The sequence below is a fragment of the Lissotriton vulgaris genome, chromosome 3_1 (genome assembly GCF_964263255.1).
Source record: "Lissotriton vulgaris chromosome 3_1, aLisVul1.2, whole genome shotgun sequence".
NCBI classification, from domain to species: domain Eukaryota; kingdom Metazoa; phylum Chordata; class Amphibia; order Caudata; family Salamandridae; genus Lissotriton; species Lissotriton vulgaris.
Genome location: NC_141689.1, coordinates 908,596,575 through 908,619,294, shown reverse-complemented (window position 1 = coordinate 908,619,294; position 22,720 = coordinate 908,596,575). Strand labels below are relative to the sequence as shown.

Here is a 22,720-nt window from a genome sequence, read left to right as displayed (position 1 = left end):
TTGTTGGGGAAAGATCCAATATTTATACCCTGGAGTCTCAGTGATCCCGCTGAGAGAGTCCACAGCGCTAAGGGAGCCACTCACAGCTGAGGTATGGTATGACACCCCTTGCCAAAGCACTCCCTCTCCCCTTTTTGGGGAAGGATCCAGTTTGTAGGCCTTGGAGTTTCAGAGACCCCTCTGAGAGAGTCCAGTGCATAAAGGGAGCCTCTCGCAACAGAGATGGGGAAATTATACCACTTCCCCTAGGATGACAGCTTACTGGACTTGGACGTAGCTTTGACTCGTCTACCGGTCTGTGTCCTCATCGCCCTCCCCCTCCTCTTTCCATGCTGTGTCTCTCACCCTCCCATCCTCTCTCCCGCCTTAATTCTCTGTCTACTTCCCCCGCTCCTACCCCCCCTAATCTCTCCCCTCGACCTGCTTTTTACCTTTCGTATATGTGCTTATTGTTTTTCTCGACCTTACAAGTAACTGTATTGCCATGCTCTAATAACTGTGTAACCTTTGTAACAATGTAACCTGCAACTATGATCTTATAATCATGTAAAGCGCTCTGATACCTCTGGGTCTAGCCCGTGCTATATAAAACCTTTAAAATAAATAAAAATATGAACTCTGATCTGTGCCCTCCCTACCATGGTTTCAGGAGCATGGCAATCTAGGCCACCCCCATGGACTGCAGTAGCCCACCGCTGTGCCTTGAATCCTGGTGAGTCTGCAGTAGGCAGGGTGCCAGAAGACCAAAGAATGCCTTATAATAGTATACCGGAAGTCTGTCTGGGCCCAAAGTCTTTCAAAATGCCATATCACAGATCGCCTATTTCAGTTCCTTTTCCAGTCTCCTCTTCTGCACCTCCACAAGAGGAGGCAGCTGTAGCTCACCCAGGAAATATCTGGCTTCCACCGGTCAATCCTGTGTCCCTGCACTGTATACCACCGCCAGTTGATCCTGCAGGAGAGAGTCCATGCTAGCCTGTGTTCCGGCCTCTGTGCCATACTGGAGCTTCAGCAATAGGATCAGCGGAGGTGGGCGCTCCCTTTTCAACAGCCATGCCAGTAACCTCTACAACTTATCTCTGTCTCTATGTATCCATTGATGGTAATCATGCCGGACCAGACAGTCAAGCATATCCCTTATACTACATGTGCATTCCGTTGTAGGTCCACCTGGCCTCTCTCCTCCCCGGTCAGTTCTCGCAGTGTCGCATACCGCTTATTCGAGACATGCATTTCCTGTGGGTCACCAACTTCAGGGCATCCCATTCCACCCCTCTCCGCACCATCAACAATCAGTTAGTAACGAAGTTGCTAGCCGTCACTTGCCGCAGATCCATGCAAAATTACATGTCTCCCAGTGCCTCTAGGAGGAGGCTCCAAAAGGGTACCCCCACCCTAGTTCCACTCATGCCCCACTCCAGCATCAACGGTTCATGGTTCTAGGGGAACCGACCCATTCAGCACGTCAGGCGCTAGCCCCCCGACACTATGAATCTGTTGAGACTGCAGTACATGTCGTGCATTGGTGCATAGCATGTGTACTCCCATACCTCTGGGTGAGTTGTTCGCCATATATCTGTGGAGTATATTAATTTCATCACAGCATGCAAGGCAGTTGACATGCTCGTCTTTGTGCGGGGTTGCAGCGGATGCAGATCTAACTGGACACCCCACACACAATTGAAATACCCAGCCCATAGCAGAGTGAATCCGACATAAGGAAGTAGGTCCCTCTCCATCTCCAGATAGACTACCCCATCATCAACATTTGAGGCGTACATATTCAACAAGCATACTTCCAAACCGTCTAACAGACCGTGTAGTAAGGGGTACCTGCCCTCAATGTCCGCATTAACCCCTTGCTGAGCTCGTCATGAGCATCGGAGCGCTGCGCGCGTCCCCAGCACATCGGGAGAATCCTGCCAGCAGGGAAGGGGTTAAAACCAGGAACCAGCGGGCCACCCATATCATAACACCACAAGCATAGTTGGAGTATGTGGCAGAATATAGCTGCCTGCTCCATTTCCTGTGTATTTTTTGTACTTCACCCTCCGTCTGTATTGTATTGAGCCCTCAAACATTCCATGTCACCAACTTAACCCCTTCCATGCTCATGACGAGCTCAGCTCGTCATGAGGCACAGTTGAGCTGTGCTGATGACGAGCTGAGCTCGTCATGACACCAGCAAAATGGCAATTTCCAGCACAGGGGAAAAATAACCACAGCAGCGATGTGGTTAAAGTGTCCAATCATCCTACCTTTATCTGTCCATCAATCACCCACCGACCCCCATTACCGCCTGCCTCCCCTGCCACCACCATCCCATGAACACATCACCGCTGGTATCCCATCCTAACTATAACAATATGCCCCCAACTCATGCCTCACCAAACATCTCAGTCCCAGTTATACCTACCCAAGGAACCAATCCTCTCACTCCCACATCATTCCCATATCACACCTAAAACCAGACAAATAACTCAGCTGTTACGCTCAAACACACCCTCAGGGACACTCAGTCCCAATATGGTGAGGAGTGTATGCCTTGTGCTTGCCACAACTGCAGCTGCTCCAAAGTATCGCAACTCTATGCCCACACCTGCCCACACACTTGGCATCCTACGTTACTACAAGCATACAACACCACCACCAATAATCACCCTAAACACACCTGTCAATCCCCAACAACTAAGACCACGGTGGGGGAGCCACCCTGCCCGCTTACTCAGCACCTAAAGCTCAGTCTTGCATGCCAGTATAGTCTCCATGTAACTTGCATTACAGGAAGTCACTCTGTCTATGCGGGCCGCCCATCTCAGACCTGTTGGCTTTGTGGCTCATTGAGAAGGGCACCCCAGTTGCTCCTCTACGCAATGGCCTCCCAACAGTCAGCCATTGTTGGAGGCCACCAGTGTCCTTTCAAGGCAGTGCATCATCATGTCTCTCTTGTGGCCAGGGTCTTCTCCACCACATCTGCCACACTTTCATCCAAGTTTGTGTCAGGCACCACCTCCACTAATGCTCTCGCCACCACCCTCTCCGACTGCGTCTCTCCAGGTCCAGCGTACCATCTTAACAGACCAGCCCAACGGTGGAGAACCAGGAGACCCCCCCATGTCTTCTCCCAGCCGGCATCACGTGGCATCTGTCCTGGGTCCAGTCTTTAGCTCTGCGGAGCCGTGGGGGACCAGGGACGGGACATGACCATCTCCTCACATCTGCAGCCAGTCCCACACTGCCTCAGGTGTATTAAAGAAATGTGTACCGTCCGCATGGAGAACCTTAATCTTCGCTGGGCAGAGCAGCATGTAGCGCTTTCCCATTGCCTTCAGCTTTTGCTCCTCTACCCAAAAGACATTCGCATCTGCTGAACCTGCCTTGTATAGTCTGGAAAAATGCAGATCACATGATTCTCAAAGGTGAGATCTCGATGGCATCTCCATCTCTAAGGTGGAATATTTTTGCAGTGATTGTGCACAGGGGTGCCTTCACCGGTGGCTTTGGTGCCAAGGTGCAGTGTGCCCATTCTATCACAAATAGTGAGGACAATTTCGCAGATTGGATTGACTCCGCGACCCAGTGCTCAAGAAAGAGTTCTGGGGCTTGTCCCTCCGCACCCTCCGGAAAACGAATGAACTGTAGATTACAACATCTGGAGCGCCCCTCCGCATCCCCAGCCCTGTGCTCCAGTGCAGCCGTCTTGGCCAAGAGGTCTATCAGTGCAGTCCGCGAGGCGGACACCTTCTTTCTGGAGTTTGCTCACCTCCTGTTCTGTGGCAGGCGATCTCTCTGCCACTTTACGGATGTCCACCCACAACACTCCAACATCCAGAGAGACGTCCTCTATCTTGGCTTGCACCGTTGCACTGGATGCCTCAATTGCAGCCAGTATCTGAGTACTGGTGGGGCCCTGCGGCTCTCAATGGCCTTCCGTACTATTCTACCATCGCACTCGTGCCAGGGGCAGTGAACTGGTCCATCTTGATCTGCTGCCGCCGCACTGCGGCCTGTCCTTCCCCATTGCGCTGCAGCCTTTCAGATGAGGGGGGTGAGCCAGACCACAATGCCTTGCACCTTTCACAGGTCAACCAAGGTCCCTCCCAACTATCCACCAGCAGGCGCCTCCACAGACACTGTCTCACTCACTGGCCTCACTTAAAGTGACAGACGCCAAGAAAGCTGCACCATGATTCATGCAGGCTGCAGGTTTATGAGCAGTGGATTAGGGCATCTGGTGGCCGACTAAGGGGGAGGGTTCAATGCCAGTTACTGGTGTTAATGGCTTGCTCCCACAGTCTCACATCAATTAGCTGAAGGGAGGCCACAGTCTTACGTTATTGTCATGTGCTGAAGTGAATTTCTGATGTCATATTCTTGAAATATGGTTATTAACTGCTGAAGGGATGCCACAATTTCTTGTCATTTGACTGTATCAATATGTACATTTCTGATGATGTGGTTTCCTGGAGGGATTCTGCGGTTGGTTTGAGTGTCTTGGAGTCATGCTATTGATAACCTCTGGAAATTGACTTAACATTACAGTCTCTCAGGTTTCTGGAGTTGCAATCTTAATTTTTCTTGTGGTTATGTCACAGTTTGGATGTTACGTTTTCTTGGCGCTCAGGTTTTTTGGAGCTTTGTGTGCTGACTGGTACTGAGAGTTATGTCAAGAGATGGATGTCCTGTTTATGGAGTGATTCAAAAATTTGACACCAGATTCTTACGGTGATGCCACAGCCTGGTGTTGATTTATAATAAATATGCCACTCTGTCAAGTTTTGAAGGAAGGTCACGTGTGTAATGTAATTCCTTTAATGTCCTACTGTAATATAATACTCAGATGTGTGGCTCATGCAGTGATGGCACTGGTTGACATCCGATTTTTGGGGAGATGTCAGAGAAAAAAACTGTTACTGGAGGAATGTTACAACATGAGGTCTAGAGTGATGCCTTTGACAGATTGCAGATTCCTGGAGTAGTTTAGGAGCATGAATTCTGGTTGCAGGACTGCTATGGCAATCTGAAGTCTTTGTTTTTGCATGATGCCACAGTGTGATGTCTGTTTCTTGGAGTGATGTTTTAGGCTCATTTCCGTGTCTTGGAGTGATGCCATCTTCAGATAGTATTTTCCTGGAAAGATGTCGCAAACTAAGCAGTGTGGCAGCACTAAGATAAAAACTATAAGCCCTTTCTTCTGTTTGCCTTGCATCTCATAGGTTTTCTCAGTACTGCTGCTTTTTTTAATTCATCATGCTTAAAATGCACCACTGGACCACAGTTTACACCACAGGAACAACTCATAGTACATCAACGATCCGCCAAGGGTGTTTACAGATCACAAACATCATCTTCAAATTTGTCTTGTAAAGTTGAAACATATGTCTTACTGGTTAAACTATTGATGTGCTGTGTTGCAAACTGGAGACTGGTTTGGAATGCTCCGAAATTCTCAGGAAAATTGCTATGTGTGGTCTTTTGATAAACACATGTCTGCTTTTCAAAGATTTGAAATTGCCCTTTGTCTGTTGTGGTAAGTTCAGAAAAAATATATTGTAGCAGGTCAAAGGAGAGTAGACGGGGAAGCCAAGGATTCTCCACATCAACTGCAGCAAGTCAGCTAAACGGTTCCCTCGGTTCTTTTTTTTATTTTTTCCTTTGGCTCGTTACTATTTGAGAAGTTTCCTTTTGTTGGGAAGCTTCACAATTTTTGGTGGCTACTATTCCTCTTGGTTATAAGGAAGGCCCAGCTAATTAAGCATTGAGGTCAACACTGCAACGATCTAGCCAGAATGTTCATAAGAAGTATATTTTACAAAGCTATAACTCTGATATTTCTGTGATTGACTGTTTTTATATTTGTTCACACCTTCTTCGCTTTCTGCTCTTGTTTACTGAGCCATTGCACCACTTTGCCATCTTGCCACCTCAGTGTTCGTAGTCCAACTCTAATACCCCCGCAATATGAAAATTCCTTGTCTTTGACCTTTCCACAAAATGTATTTATGGGTTCTATATTGGTTAAAAACTGCACTCGTTTCTAAACAATTTCTCCTGTGGGAACATTGTTGTATTGGCTGTCCCTATACCTATTTTTCTTTTAAAGGATGACTTGGTAGTCCTAGATTATTTTTGGCTGCATTTCATGTCACTAAGTCTAGTTCTTGCCCATTTTGCATGATTACACTCTATTGATTGCCTTGCGCATGCTACCTTATAGGTTATTGGGCCTTTTATTATTATTCCCATGTTTTGGTGTACATTTACAGTGTCCCGCTGCCTGTTTGACTAGGCTGGGATGCTGTGTGTTTGTTTTAGTCTTAACTTTATTTATAATTTGCACACCTGCCTCTCATACATCACACTGCCAGGCTCTACTCCCCAAGACAAGAGCACCTTTTTGGTCACTCATCCACAACGCCAAAATACATCCCATATAGGAGCTCAATAAACACAATACTCTACCAACCACGCATTCATCCACATGGTAGGGTGCTACCTGTCCAAAAAAATGCCTCAGCCCCACAGAGATGGAGGTGACTCGCTCTATGCAAGCTATAATATATGACAATACAGATACTGATTAGGTGACATGCTGAATCAAGCATACCATGCCGTTCTTGTTTTATGCTGTGCCCGTAATCCTATATATTACGTCTGTTTTTAAAGGATTCCGACTTTTTTCTTTATCCATCCCCTCCTTTTTTAGACCCCCTCCCACCTTTTTCATCCCATATACAGTATGGATGATTAAAATCCCTCAAGACTTGGAACTGTATATTTTGTGTGCCTCTTTAAAAACTCTGCTGGGTGCATTTTAATGGCACTAACCCATTCCAAAACAGTCATGACTTTAATGAACTTTATTGTTGACATACCCACATGGATGTCATTTGGGGGTAGTCCGGGGTCGAAGCTGTGACCTCTAGCTTGCAAAAACAGGGGTTGTAAAGGAAGTGCCAGCAGTAGCAGGGAGCAGGCTAGAGGTCACAGCTGCGACCCCTGGCTACCCAAAATAACATCTATGCATACCCAGCCCATACACTAGCTCATTTGTCTAACTCAAGCTCCTTAAAAAAGAAAAAAGCAGCATTGGCTATACCCAAAAGATCTGCCATTGGCCGCCAGCTTTTTGGCTTTGTCAGTACTTGTTTTGTCATAGTTTTTGCAAACTTAAATATTGAGAAAGCTGCAGGCCCAACGTCAATCTAAGAAATAATAGCCAAATTCTAAAATATTTTTTTAGTCTCAAAAAGGATATATTGATTTAGTAATGTCCTTGTCACTGAAGGGAACTAATTTGTGTATAAACGCTCGACATAAAAGGATAGAATGCACAGTTCAGTTAGACTATGTGTTGTAATTATCGGGTTTGAAACATAGCTGAAGTGGGCCGACCCTATGCTTTAGTGCTGTTGTGGGCTTAAAAAAAAGTAAATAACACTAAGGCTGGCTGAAAGCTTTGTAGGCAAGTATATTAGTACCCATATAATTTTAGTTAAAAGGTCTTCAATAATACCAGACATATCCACCGCTATTGAACTTCTTTTTAATAGTGTGACATAATGAAAAGAACCTAAGTGATACCTTGTCAAATACAATTGAATGTAATCACATCTGCCAATATTCCCAGGTCTATGTATGACTAGTTATGCCAGTCCTAGGATTTTCTTTAAATTCTTCGACTAATAATCCTGATTTTCCATTGGGTTACATAAAATTGCAAGTTCAATAATTCTAAGAAAAACAGAGGTCTGGCCTAACTAGTCACACGTGAACCTGGGAGCCTTGGGCAGATATATTTATTTAGTATGATATTTGACTCCTGACATGGTCTTTGATACTCTGAATATAATATGTTGCACTTTATTTAACATAAAGTAAAACAAATCACGCTGTTTGCGATCATATGGCGGGTTTCCACAAACTCTGGCAGTTTAGACCCCATATCCACTTTAGTAAATGCTCCTCGCAAAGATGGCCGCATTTTTGGCGTGTACCTTGCGTGGAAGTAGGTGGGGTTCAAATATCCGAACATCGGACAGACTTTTCTTGAAACCGTGGGCGTTGTCGGTACCGCCTCGTCACTCCGTCCAGGAAGTAAACTTTCTTCCGCATACAGGCAGCCACCTCGGAGAGATCGATGCTGTCTCCAGCCATGGAGGAGGCGGCGCGTGCCTGCCTGCTGCGGCACCGCGCGGCCCTGCAGAGGGATCTGCGGACGGTCTACCTGCTGGACCACCTTGTTAGCGACGAAGTGCTGAACCTGGCTGAGGAGGAAAATGTCCGCGTCCAGCCCAGCCAGCAAGCGCGCACCGCCGCTCTTATCGACATCCTGCTGCGGAAGGACGGCTCCGCTTTCCTTTCTTTCTACAAGGCGCTGCTGCAGGAAGGCTACAGGGACTTAGCCGAACTGCTGCAACCGGGGCTGCCCGACACCCGCAGCCCGGAGAAGAGTCCGCTGCCCTACTCGCCCACCCCTTCACCCCAGGTGCTGAATGCTCTGTGCCAAGGAGGTGTGCCCCAGAGACCCATGGTTTTCGTTCCTCGACCTCAGCAGGTTCGGGCTATTCGAGAGCAACTGGTGCGAATGAAGCCTGGAAGTTGGGTAGTGTTGCATGGCATGGCCGGCAGTGGCAAGTCCGTGCTGGCCGCAGAAGCTCTCAGGGATAATGCTCTACTGGAGGACCGTTTCCCTGGCGGTGTACATTGGGTGCCAGTGGGCAAACAGGATAAGGCCGGGTTACTGATGAAGCTGCAGAACGTTTTGGCTAGACTGGACCCTGGTGCGTCGAGGCCGCCGCTTAACCTGGAAGAAGCCCGTGACCGATTGCGCCTGCTTCTTCTGCACCAGTACCCGAAGTGCCTACTAATTCTCGACGATGTATGGGACCCATGGGTGCTAAAGGCCTTTGATGTTCAATGCCGTGTGTTAGTAACCAGCAGGGACAGCAGCGTGGCTAGCACCGTGTCTGGCAAGACTTTCCTAGTTCCAATGGAGAGCAGCCTGACACATGAGGAAGGTATACAGGTGCTTTCACGCTATGTCAACCTTGAAGCTAAGGACCTACCTGAACATGCGCATGATATTGTGAGGGAGTGCAAGGGTTCACCTCTTGTAGTCTCCTTGGTGGGTGCCTTGCTGAGAGACTTCCCAAATCGCTGGGAATATTATCTACGGCAGCTTCGGAGGAAGCAGTTCAAACGTATCCGCAAGTCTTCCTCTTATGATTATGAAGCACTGGATGAAGCGATGTCCATCAGCGTGGACATGTTGAGTGAAGACCTGAAGGGCTTCTACAAGGATCTCTCGGTTATCAAGAAGGACATGAAGGTTCCCACTCAGGTTTTAACTCTCCTCTGGGACATGGAGATAGAAGAGGTGGAAGAAATGCTGCAAGAATTTGTGAACAAATCCCTTTTGTTTTGTGACCGAAACGGAAAAACCATCATGTATTACTTACACGACCTTCAACTGGATTTTCTCACAGAGCAGAATCGGCACCAGCTCCGCGATCTTCATGGAAAGGTAGTTCATCAGTACCAAAAGCATTACTCAAAGAATCTCTCCAGTTCCTTTCAGGAAGACAACATGTACTGGTATAACTACTTAGCCTATCACATGGCAAGTGCTGACATGCAGCCAGAGCTCCGCTCTCTTCTATTTTCATTGGATTGGATTGACGCAAAAACTCGAGCACTAGGTCCTGCTCATCTGATTCATGAATTTGTGGAATACAAAGATGTACTTGATGACCAGGGCAGCATGGTGCGTGAGGCCTTTCAAGTATTTCTGTCGTTAAATGGACACATTCTTGGGCGCAGTCCATTCCCAAATATCATTCAGTTGGGACTTTGCCAGCCAGAAACGTCAGCTGTGTATAAGCAAGCTAGAATGAAAGCTCTAGAAGATCTTAACAAAGGTGGTCTTTACATCGAATGGGCAAACCGTAAAAACGCACAGAATATGACCAGTTTGGTTGTTCGTCCACATACAGATGGAGTTTATCATGCTTGCTTTTCCCCTGATGGGCTAAGGATAGCATCCTGTGGTGCTGACAAAACACTGCAGGTTTTCAAAACTGAAACTGGAGAGAACCTCTTGAGTGTTATTGCCCATGATGACGAAGTTCTATGCTGTGCCTTCTCTGCTGATGGTGAGTTTGTAGCTACCTGCTCAGTAGATAAACAAACTAAGGTCTGGAATTCGTTTACTGGGAAATTGCTATATGCATATGGAGAACACACGGAACAGGTTAACTGTTGCCAGTTTACCAACGGAACTAATCTGATGCTGTTAGCTACATGTTCAAATGACTGCCTGGTAAAATTTTGGGACTTCAGCAAGAAAGATTGCCGCAATACATTTTTTGAGCATACAATGCCTGTTATTCATTGCAGGTTCTCTCCTTCTGATGAATATTTAGCCAGTTGCTCAGCAGATGGAACTCTAAAGATTTGTGATGTTCTGTCAGCAAATGAATTTCAATCACTGGATTTGAGAGAGTTTTTCAAAAATCAAGATGAGAATGATTTGGAAGTCTGGGTAAAGTGTTGCTCTTGGTCACTTGATAGTTCTAAAGTAATGGCAGCAGCAAAGAACAGGCTTTTTATTTTTGGTGTTAAAACTGGTGATTTATTAATGGAACTCTTGGTGAGTCACCACACTACAATACAGTATTGTGATTTTTGCCCTAACAGCTCGTTGGCAGCAGTCGCTGTATCTCACTATACTGTGGAGCTGTGGAATACAGATTCTGCTTCCAAAGTTGCTGAATGCAGTGGACATTTGAGTTGGGTACACTGTGTTGCTTTTTCTCCCGATGGATCTTTACTTTTGACCTCCTCTGAAGACCAAACTGTGAGACTTTGGGAAACCAGAAAGGTTTGCAAGACCACTGCAACTACCTTGAAGCAGAACTTTGATGTTGTTCTCAAAGATGAGGAGATAACAGTATTAGTCCCCGATGAAGGAGGACATTTACAACTTTTTAATGGAGATACTGGTGACTTAATTTCTCAGAGTGGACCTCAGCAATATGGCATAAATTGTTGTTGTCTTAGCAGGGATGTTTACTTTGCAGCAATTGGAGGAGAAGATGGATCTGTAAGAGTGTTAGAAATTCCTAGTACAAGCATTCTTAAATCAAGAATAAAGCACAAAAAATCTGTACAATATTGCCAATTTACTGCTGATGGCCAAACCCTTATTTCAAGCTTTGATGACGGTGTCATTGAGGTTTGGGAATGGAAATTTGAGAAAGCTATGTTACTACAAGGGCACGTGGAAGCTGTGAAGAAGTTTAGGCTTTTGGAAAGCTCAAGACTTTTATCTTGGTCGTTTGATGGAACAGTTAAGGTGTGGAAAATAACGACTGGGAAACTTGAAGTAGACAGAATTTGTCATGAGGCTTCCATTCTTTCCTGTGATGTTTCACCCGATGCCTCAAAGTTTGTTTCTACATGTGCTGATAAAAGCGCTAAGGTCTGGCGTTTTAGTAGCCCCACTCCTCTCTATGAACTCATTGGTCACAAAGGTGCTGTACGATGCTGCCGTTTCTCATTTGATAGCACATTATTGGCTACAGGAGATGACAATGGGGAGATACGACTTTGGAGTGTACACTCTGGTGAGTTGCTTCGTTTATGCTCCAACACAGCAATTAGTGAGGGAGATATACTTCACAGTGGCTGGGTGACAGATCTGCACTTCTCTCCTGATGGAAAAACACTTGTGTCAACGGGAGGCTATCTTAACTGGTGGCGAGTGGACAATGGAGAATCCCTGCAGACTTTCTACACTCAAGGATCTAGCCCAAAGTCTATATATGTTTCCGCTAATTTCAAAACATATGTGACTATTGATAACCTTGGAATTCTCTACGTGTTACGGATGTTAAAATAAATGTAAAAATCCAGCGGTGCAGATATGTAACCCCAGAAACGTACAGTCTTGTTTTTGGTCTAGGTCATAGCATAGGGCTGTTTACACTGACCTAAACCAGTTGAGACTGTTAGCCATTAATATGCACTTTATGAAAGCACTTGAGCCGATACTTTGCAATGAATGTTTTTTTTTTTATGGCCTACATCACAAGTGATAAGCTGCCTAAAGCAAGAGCCAAACTAAGGATATGAATGGATTAGAAGACCAGATCTGAATTTTCTAGTTTTTAATTGTAATAAGATAGTAGCTAGTACTGCCTAAACATGTTCATCTTGGGAGAGAGCTTGGCCTGTTTTCTATTTGATTGCTGCTGATTTGTTAATGAAGTTCCTTTGTATTGGTAGCACGTTTTTACCATCTGAGAACCCTCTGCAGGTTTATGCATTTTTAGTTTGTGGAAACAAATTGAAGTAGAGGCAATTGATACTTATAGCGCTGATGAAATATGGCCAGCTGGATCAACCACTTTCTTATATTGATTAAGCAAAAAAGGAAAATGTTTAAAGTTGTGACCAGCTTTTAAAGTATTGCAGTTAAGCAAAAGCTATCTTTGTAAAATAATTGTTTAATAGAAAAGCTGCAGTTTTACCAAAGGGTCGTACGTGACCTCAGCAGAAGCAGTAAGATTACTCTCCGCCATCTTTCCCCCGTACTGTCCTGCTGTGCTTTATACCAAAGATTAGTAAGGTCCTCATTTGTTACCCACGCTTTGCTTGGTATCTAAGATAAAACACCTCATAGCTGTGGAGCAAGGAATAACACAGCAATAAAAATAAACACTGACCGTACAGGCACACAGCATGGAAGGCCTTAATCACTGCTTCCATGTCCCAATAGAGTGAAACATAAGGCTGCTGAATCCTAGTCTCCTGTCCATGAAGGTTAGTTATTCTCATTGAGCTATTCGTCATCTTTGTGATTGTTCTCTGCTGCATTACAATCATAAAAACTCGCATTGGCTTCTAACATTAAAAGTATTGTAAAGCAATTGTCTGTAATGTATTGTTTGCCAACCCAAGGTCTACGTCTAAATATTTCATTCACAGACCGAACTAGTTCTAGAATGCCACTCTTTTTGGTGATTTGTGTTACTTGGGAGTAAAAAGTGAGACATTGGGGTGTTGATTGGTTCGCTGGGTTAATTCAGCAGTGTTTCCTGAGGTTACTTGTGGGAATAATATTTGTGTAAAGTAAAATTTAATCTCAACGATAGTTTGACTTTGATAGGAGTATGTGGAGTGATCAACCGGACTGGTAACTTGTTTAGTTCAATTTCACCATTCACATATCCTTTTGATGACTAAGGGAAGTTTACCGTAATTTGTATACCCTCGCCCCACAACATAGTTTCATCTTTGTAACTCCTTTTCAAAGTGAACATTTCTCTCTCAGGTTTGCAGTATGCCAATGTCAAACGTGTAAGGATTTTGTGTCCAATTTTGTTTTGTCAATCTCATGAAGTGCACACGATTGCTGCAATGTCTTCTTTAAAAAATATTGTCCTGCTTAAATGAAACCATCTTGACAGCTTGTACCTTAAACTATCTGGCAAAACAGGTTATTTTAATTAGTGGTACGTTTTAGTTACGGAGTTATTGGTCGCAGAGAACGATAACCAAGTGACTGTCGCAGGCAAATGTTTCTAGGTTCTCTTGCAACCCACAAAAATGTGTTTTATTTAAATAGCCAGCAGACTCCTTTCTGGTGATTTTCTTAGCGAGGCTCCTTCTAAAGCTACCATGGGCTTAAGCGGCGTCAGTGGTTGTTTTTTTTTCTTCTATATTGAAGTTTGTGATTTTATTATTTTGGGACAGCCTGTATAATAATGTCAGCCTTTGGCGTACAGACATGAGCCCAGATGTCTTTTTTAGTGCGAACTGATAGTATTAAGATTGGGATGTAGCTGCTTCTTGCTGAATAAATGTAACTGTTTTTGCAAAATATGTTACCGATAATAGAACTAAAAGCTGCTTTTATCAATTAATTGGCGGCTTTATAGTTTGGTGCGATCACTTTTTCCTTAATCGTACTATTGAAGTATTTTTACATTTTGTTTTTTCATAGCATGTATTTAACCTGAAAGTGAAATTCTGTTTTTTATTTGGGTTTGCAATGCACTCTAGCTATATAATTTGGCAATATAATGAATAAATATCCCTTTTAGAAGCTAAGGCTAGATGCTTGAAGGTTACTATGTCGTCTTTGTATTCATAGGGTGATAGGGGCAGTACTTCATTAACATGTAAAGCTTTTCACTACCTGTGGCATTCACACCCAGATAATAAACAGGCAGTTGTTTAGACGTCAAGTGTTTTTGTAAATTACAAACGTTTTTATTTCATTCTTGCTTGTTCGGATCATGCTTTTGCATCTTCAAAACATGTGAGTTTTCTCGGTCCAGTCGGTTGAGAGTTTTGAGATCTGTTTTCTGAAAGGCACTGGTAAGCATGTTGCATTCAGTACATTCTCCTTTTCAGACGTAATAAAATAGTATCATATTTATCTGTATTTATAGTCTCCCCCCTCAGTGAGAAGTTGCTAATCCTGGCTTTAGCAAATCCCTTTTGCATTATTTCAGACACCAGACAATCTGCTGTATATTTCAGACAGTTGGCTACCCTCTACTGCAGCCCTTGGTAATCGAGATTGTGACACCTTAAGACAATTGTGTGGTTGCATAAATGCGCTGCATAAATGTTTTTTTTTCCATCCTAGTGTAGCACCTGCATATTCTGGACACTAAGTCAGCCTAGTGATCATTGGATTTTAAAAGTCTGAATACATTAATCAATAAAGAACAATTGTTTTGAGTACAAGAAAACTTTGGACCTGCTTCTTCTATCATCCGTCATGGATGTTTGATGTTTTAATGAACTGCAATGAGATTTTCTTATTGATGGGTGCTAATTCCAATTCTTGTTTTTGATTGTATTTGGGATTTACCCAATAGGAAGTGGAGCGGGGTGCACTTCCTTGTTTTTTAGCACCATCACGATACTACTAAGCCACCATAGGTAATAGGTGCAGGACTCTTGCCTCAACCCTCTTTGTGTTTTGTTGTTAGCTAGCCTCGCCCATCATTAAACTCTAGCTATGCCACATAACTGGTGCTTCTTATACCTTTACTGCCTGGGTAGCATCTTTATGCCTTTGTAGCACCTCCAGAGCTTTAGCAGTCAAGTTAGCAATCCATACACCACTAGGTATTGTTCTACTTTCTGTGTTTTAAATAGGTACTGGACTCCTAATTTGCATACCACTGACTGCCACGAGAACCCCCTAAGCACCACAACTAGTGCCTTTAACATTTATGCTGAATACTTGTGTGTGCAATTTTCAGTTGAGGGAAACTGATCCATTAACTTGTTGTTGTATTCTTCAAGATCCTATTTAGAAATACAGATCTGTAATAAAATTTGCCTTAGAATCCTGTTCCTATGCCATACCATTCATTACAAGGCCTACAGGTTCTTACAGTTTTCATTGTTGACTGATATTGCAACCGCTCTGTCAAACACCCTCAGCTTGATAAGTTCTATTTAACACAGTGAAAAAAAAAAGAAAATCTTTTCTTTTAACCCAAATGAATTTATAATGGTTTATGTTATCTGGTGAATGGTTAGAGATAATTTAAATAAAAATTAGTTGATCAGAATTTTGTTTACGGTCGCCTTTGTTAAGGAGTGATTTGCACATATGCAAATCAGGTCTCACTTGATTAGCATATTTCAGCAACAAACCTCTACATGAAGATTGCTCCACATATTCATTGTTTCTTTGACTTCATCAGAAGGGGGCGTCTTAGAGCCTAACCAAAGAAAATGCACGTTTGAGAAGGCATTTCTTGAGCAGTAGATAAGGCAGGTGTTTACTCTGTCGAATACATAAACCTTTCTCTTTAGTTCCAGTGCTCTTGCAATGGGAGGATCCATTTAAGGGGACCCGGTCATTAATGTGAAGTTATTTTTGAAAAAAATATTAAAAGGGAGTCGTGTCATAGTTTACAGTGGGACAAATTCTGACCCTTGAAATCGTTTGACTCATGGCATTGCATTAAAATGGTCTGAAGGTATTACTATTAATGCGTTTAATGGTTGTTTCATTAAATTGTATGCTTCTTATGTAACTGTCTTAAAATTAAAAAAATGACTATGCATGTGTTTAAATGGCTTTTGTTTACAATCTTTAGCGAAGCCTTTGATAATTGGTGCTCATTCATGCTGTGAAAGTAAAATTACTGTGGAAATATAGCTAATAAATACTACTGTTGTAACGGAAATGTATGTTTCCAGGGAAAGGGCCTACATTTTTTCCAGTGGAATTGCACCAGCTGTATAGGAATGGGACAAAAATGCAAAATGTGTGGGATTTTCATTTTCTCGTTTTTTGGTGATGGAGAAATGTATGCAAATATATCATTATGAATATAATTCATTAAAAGTTTTGAGTTCATGTCTAACGGATATTTATTTAATCTATTAGACATTTGCCTGTTTGGTATGCAAGCTTTTGGTTGGATCAGCCGCAGCCCGTGCAGGAAAGAGCGGTGGGGCCGTGTGGGTGGGTATTTCGACAGACGACGAGGAAAAATTTAAATGAATCAATTTTCCATCGTCTGTCACAATCTCGCCCCCCTCCCACCCGACCCGGCCCTACCGCTCTTACCTGCACTGGCCGCGGCTGGGTTGGATGTATGTCTTAAGACTCAACTAACAGGCTCTCCTTGATGGAGATGCTGCTGGTCATTCCTCAACACCACACCCATTGTGAAACACCCCTGGTGAAGATGGTTATTTGTTATGTTAGGTGTAGTTCTAAAGCGTTCTATTACCTGCAAAGGCATACTTGCACTTGAGGATATCCTGTCCTTGAGGGTGATTCTTTGGTAAAGCAGAGTTGGTCTTTTCCTTTAGCCTGGTACGTTAGTGAAAACAAAGTTTTGCTCTGGAAAGATTGAGGATTAGTGCACCTCTAAGTCTTTTTCTAACACATGTTTTTTTCCGTTGTGGAATAACTATTAATGGATTTCTAACCGAGTGCGTTTTCCACAAAGATTTTCCACAGAGTTTGGTGTTTATTCTACTAAATTTAACAAACACCATTACTTACAATTTGTGCTGGTGCGTGCAGGTGATTAGCACCAGCTCTCGTTTTTAAGGCCCCAGACTTATTTTTTTCATTCTCAGACTTCGATCTAAAACAAGAACGAACTAAGTAGAAGTAGGAGAAAGAAAGAGAAAGATGGCAAAATAGTGACAAAAAGGGGAAAGCAAAGATGAAAAACAATCAGCAAGAGTGAGTTAAAAGTGACAGTAAGATTAAGAGGGTGAAAGCAAGAGGCGTCCTGTGAAATATCAAGACAAGACAGCCTTGGTATTTGCATATAAAGACTTTGGACCTTTTTTAACATACGAAACGCTGACAAAGGCCCATTGTTGGAAAAGTATGTTTGCAGTTTGTCACTCGAACAAGTAACTCGTTCTGCTGGAGAATTTAAAAACTACACATGTCCGCTTCTGTGTCTTAATGGATTTTAGATTTATGCAACTTGTCAGGATTCCTAAATGTTTATAGTGGGCTGTATTCGCATACCTAGTGGAATCCCTAAATTATTTACACTACCAAATCAGCAAACCTAATGTTGGGTGAGAGCTAGCATGCCAAGTCAGCAGTGGACTCTATTTACAGGGAATTTACCTGGGGCACGTTGCTTGTTTCTTCTGGGAACTACTGCGAAAGGCTTCCTTTTAAACTCTCCGACCACGAACCCCCAGCAATACATTTGAAAGAAAAATCATGCTGGGAAGCAGATGTGGCACTATCTTGTTTTTAAAGTATTTGTTTGAACTATTCATCTATAGTTCAGTAGCTTAATCTCGTAGTTTCCATGTTCTATTTCGGGTATATTCTGGCTGGTGTCATTAACCCTAAAAAGACAGTTGCATATATAAAGTTAATCAAATTCTCTAGTGACCTACTGCATTAAGTCAGTTTTTACAATGTAGGTGTCAAGAATTTACCGTTTTTGTTAGTGTTCTTAATGTGTGCAGTACTTGTCGGTCAAGAGGAGACTGAGAGACAAGGGTGTAAAATATGCAATGCTGTATCTGGCCCGTCTGCGTGTGGAGCTAAATGGTAGGACTTGGTTTTTTGATAATCCTGAAGTGGCGGCGGATTGGCTGGACAGCTCCCATGGGCCAGAGTCCGGGACAGGTGACTCGGTAGAGGCGGAAGAACAATGAGCTTGTAAATGTGTTGCCGTGGGCACTTGTTATGACTCTTAAGCAGCTTTTGGTTTCAAAGGAGCAAGCATTTGAACCCCCTGATTAGCACCGTTTAGTTGGCTTTCATCGTTTGAATTTTTTATCCAGGGGGGGCTGTTTCGATTGGGGGGTGGGAGGGTGCGGCGGGCCTGTAGGTAGGTCCTCCTCCGTTTACTACCTTTAGTTCATCTTAGTTTAGTTTGGGGCAACAGGCACACTGCTGGTTGGGGATGAGGCGATTGTCACATGCAGGGGTGCAGGGTGGGGGGAGGGGGGTTCGTGTGTGGGGTGGGGTTTTTTTGTGTTAGGTTTTTGTTTTTTTATTTTACACTGGGTGCTGTCCCATCGATTTTGGATTTCTATGGTGTTATGATGTCCTCCGATAAAAGGGTGGTTGGGATTTCTGTGCTGAGTTGGAATGTGAATGGGTTTGCGATAAGATCAAGAGGGGTCTGGTTAGCCAGTTGATCCGTAGGCACTCCCCGGACGTGATGAAAATGCAAGTGACCCACCTCATGGGAAAGCGATGCATTTCTCTACACAGAGGGGGTTACAAACTAGTCGCTCATGCTGGTTTCACAACTGGATCGAGAGGGGCCTGAATTTTGGTTAAGAATTTCTTCCAGCTGGCCATTCAGGCTACATAGACCGTTAACAGGGGGAGATACGCTGGGATTTCGGGGCTCTGGGGGGAGGACTGTGACCATTTTGTCTGTTTAAGTCCCGCCGGCCCTTCAGACCGATACTTTTCAGGATTTATGCAAGATTTTTTTGACGTTGCCTGTTGGGGTGGTGGTTGTTGGTGGTGATTTCAATGCAGTTATGAATGGGAAGGCTGATCGGTGTCCGGCGAGGGCTTTGTTGCCGCCCCTGAGATGGTTGGCTGACTTTGCGGAGACTACGGGTCTGATTGATGGATGGAGGCTTAAAAATCCCAGTGAATCTCAATACACACATGCCTCGGCTGCCCACAAGTCCCTTTCTAGGATAGATGATGTACTGGTACTGGCGGCTCAGGCGGCTTGGATCCGGGAGGTGCGGCACTTGGCTAGAGGGGTCTCGGATCACTCGCCGGTCTGGACCTTGGTGGGCGCGATGTGGCTCGGATTGCTCCCATTAGCGCCTGGCGGCTGCGGGACCCTGCAGCTAAAAAGGAAATTGTGCGTGTTGCTGATAGCTATTTTCAAGAAAACATCGGTACAGTAGACTCCAAGTGTTCCTTGTGGGAGGCCTACAAAACTGTTCTTAGAGGGGAATTGTTATCGTTTATTTCTGGGAAGAAGAGGGAAGGCCGGGCTGCTGTTGATAGGGTGGAAGCGGATCTGCTGGCGCTAGAATGGGAGGTGACATCAGACTCCACCCTTGAGGGATTGCATCGTCTGCGCCTCCTAAGAGATGAGTATAGGAGATTGGTGCGCGATAGGGCGAGGACACAGCTGGCGGATACCCAGAGTAGGGTGTATGAACATGGGGACAAGGCCGGGAAGTTGATAGCCTGGCTAGAAAAAGAGGAATGGGCGTCGAGATTGGTACCGGTGCTGCAGCCCGCCGGATCGGATAAAATAACGGACCCGCAGGAGATTGCGGAGGAATTCGCTTGCTACTACACGGTGGTGTATGCGGCCGAATGCATATTTATTTTATTTATTTATTTAGAAAGTTTTATATAGCGCGGACAAGATCCTTGCGGATATCAGAGCGCTTTACAAGAGAAGTACCTGGGGGAGCATAGACGGAGTCCGAAAATGCGGATATGATTCGTGATATTCCGATGCCCACACTCTCCGAGGAGGATAGGGAATACCTGTATTCTCCATTCACAAATGACAAAGTGGCGCAGGCCATTAGAGGGGTTCGCTCTGGGAGGGCCTCTGGCACCAATCGACTCCCCATCGAGCTTTACAAGGTAAACGCAAACAAACTGGCCCCATTTGTTAAAGACATGTTTAATGATAGTACGGAGAGGGGCCAACTTCTGTATGATCAGCGGGTCGCGAATATTGTTGTCCTTCATAAAGAGGGCAGGCCGATGACAAATTTTTCAAAATCTCTACGAGATCAGTGATGGTAGCACAACTAGTCTCAAAATTGTTCCAGCATCCCTTCCTATTAGGGCCGCAGGAGCTATTAAAACACTGGGAGCTTGCCTTTGTCTCTGCCTGATTCTTTCAGCTGAAGGAGTAGGACTCCAAGCAGCAGAATCTACTGAAGCACTTGCAGGGGCCCTGCGCAGGACTCGCTGTGGGCGCACTGAATAGCCGAGCAGTGCACATGTTCACTTTTTAAAATGTAGTGTGTGCTGTTCAGCCCTGGCTTCCTGACACCAGCAGAGGTCAAAGAAGAAGTGATGCCGATGCTGCTGGGTGGCTTCTGAAGACAAGACAGTCATACTATTCATTCACTGTGACGGGTGGAGAGCAGACTATGGCAGTGAGTAAAAGAACATAGACTTACTTAGGACAGAGTGCCGGAACTGGAAAAAGGAATGATTTGAGTGTCTGTTTAATTTTTTTGCCCCCCCAAAAATTCACAGGTAACTTTAAACAACTTCTTGAAGTCGCTATTGCATAATTCTTCCTTATTGAAACAAGAAGTAGTAATAGTTATTGTTCTGAGATCATGTAAACTGACCAGAAGCTTGGAAAACAAGAGTTTGCTTACCAGAGCAAGATATTGAGAGAGGTGGAACTTGAGTAAGGGTAATTATACACAGTTCTGTAAGAGAGGTGGGCGAGCCTACACATTAGCAGGGAACGCCGATTTCAGGATCTGTCTTCGCCCTAAGAGCCATCGGAACATTTGGCTTAGAAATTATGCAACAACTATTATGCAAAAATATGATAAAGTGTCTTAAAAATTATATGTAGTATTTCTTTGACACACTTTTCACCCTAGTACATCAGATTGCATCACTGCATTCAGAGGCATTTATTGAAAGTGAGTGTTTTGCTACATTCAAGACCCCTCCCTCCACTCCAACAATACCATTAGTGAACTCTGAGACAAGTCAGTTGTCATGTGTACCCTATATGTGGGCTACATTCTTATTTTACAAGGAGCAGCATTAAAGTCCATTTAGTCAAGTGCAAGGGATTTTTGTAGAGCACACATCCACACATATTTTAAGGCTTTCTCCTATGCAATACTGAAAATTGCCTAGGATCACACAGTTTGTTGACATGGCCAAGCGTGGACTGATCCCAGGTTTTCTTATTTCACATTGTGTAATTCCGCCACTAAATTGGTATCCCTTTCTCGCTTCTGTCAAAGTTTAATGCTTTGTCTTTCATTCTTGATGCATGAGATTAGAGCGTTGGTAGCAGGCAAAAACCATAAGAAAGCTAAGCTCATTTTGGGATCAGGAGAACCTAGAGCTGAACCAAGCCAGCATCTGGTTCAAGCCTTCAGTGGATCACTTCCTTCTATACTTACTCTGGGTATTCTGTGCCTGAAATAGGCTTAGATACTGCTGAGGACCATCTTGTACCTGTGCTGCGTGTGAGTCGAGCTTATATTGCTGCCAAATCTTGCACATTATGTGATTGTGATGTTGTTTTGTGCATTTTAAAGGTAGCTTGCATTTTCTGATCAATTCGGTATGTGTTCTATGAGTGTGAGGGAAGTGTGTACTGCTTTATGGTGCTGTTTTGTGTGTGGAAATCTTGTTTTGCGTATGAGTCAAGCTTATGCTCTTACACCTCTGTGCTCTTCCTTACACTTGTAGCAAGTCTAAATTGCTGCTTTTTCGTTGTATCCAAGGGATTCTTTAATTGGTGCTGTCCAGTGCCATACCCTTTTCATACTTTGAAGCAATCTTGCACTGGCCCTGTAGTAGCATACTTGTTCAATAACTTTGAATGAATCTTGAATTGGCTGGCACTGCAGTATCATGCTTGTTTCGGGTCTTTAAAGGAAACTTGCAGGGGTCCTGCAGTACCACCCTTGTTCCATGTCTTTCTGGGAAGATTGTGATGCTCTTGACTAGTGCTTTATCTTTTGCATGTGAACCAAGGACCCCCTGCTCTCCTGCTGACTGTGCTCTATCTATTTCTGTGTGTTTCACGTCTGACCAAAAGACTGGTTTAGCTGTCTCTCTAGCCTTGTTTTCACAAAAATAATACATAATTGTGCTTAGAGAAAATGGGCTTTAGGTATTCATAAGACCGCAATAATATTGTAGCTTGCTTCCTCTGTGTTACTCTGGACCCCAGGAAAGATTTCCTTAGTCCATCCTCTAGCAGCTCATTAGCAAATGCAGACTAGTGATGACTGAATAATGAGTACCAGCAGCTCTGCTGCCATTGGACCACAGCTTTCTTATACATAGTACCAGGCATCACTGCAGCAAACTTCAGAATCATCCCACTGTCCTGAAACGGTATTGTGCGCACACTATCGTTTTAACTGTTCCAAGATGGCAGACCAGTGCAAAGCTTTACTTTTCAATATTTATTGAAGCACTTGCCCCACACATTTAGTTGCCATTTAAAAAAAATGTGTGTCTTTATTATAT

At 44.0% G+C, this 22,720-nt stretch overlaps 1 protein-coding gene and 1 pseudogene across 4 annotated transcripts in view; both read left to right on the top strand.

The window, feature by feature from the left end:
• Positions 1 to 22,720, top strand: part of APBA1 (amyloid beta precursor protein binding family A member 1) — a 514,808-nt gene that overhangs the window by 42,612 nt on the left and 449,476 nt on the right. The window lies entirely within an intron of this gene.
• On the top strand, positions 8,085 to 16,396 carry LOC147727195 (apoptotic protease-activating factor 1 pseudogene; annotated as a pseudogene). Its single transcript, XR_015309316.1, has 2 exons — positions 8,085 to 13,784; positions 13,836 to 16,396. The product of XR_015309316.1 is annotated as an apoptotic protease-activating factor 1 pseudogene (transcript).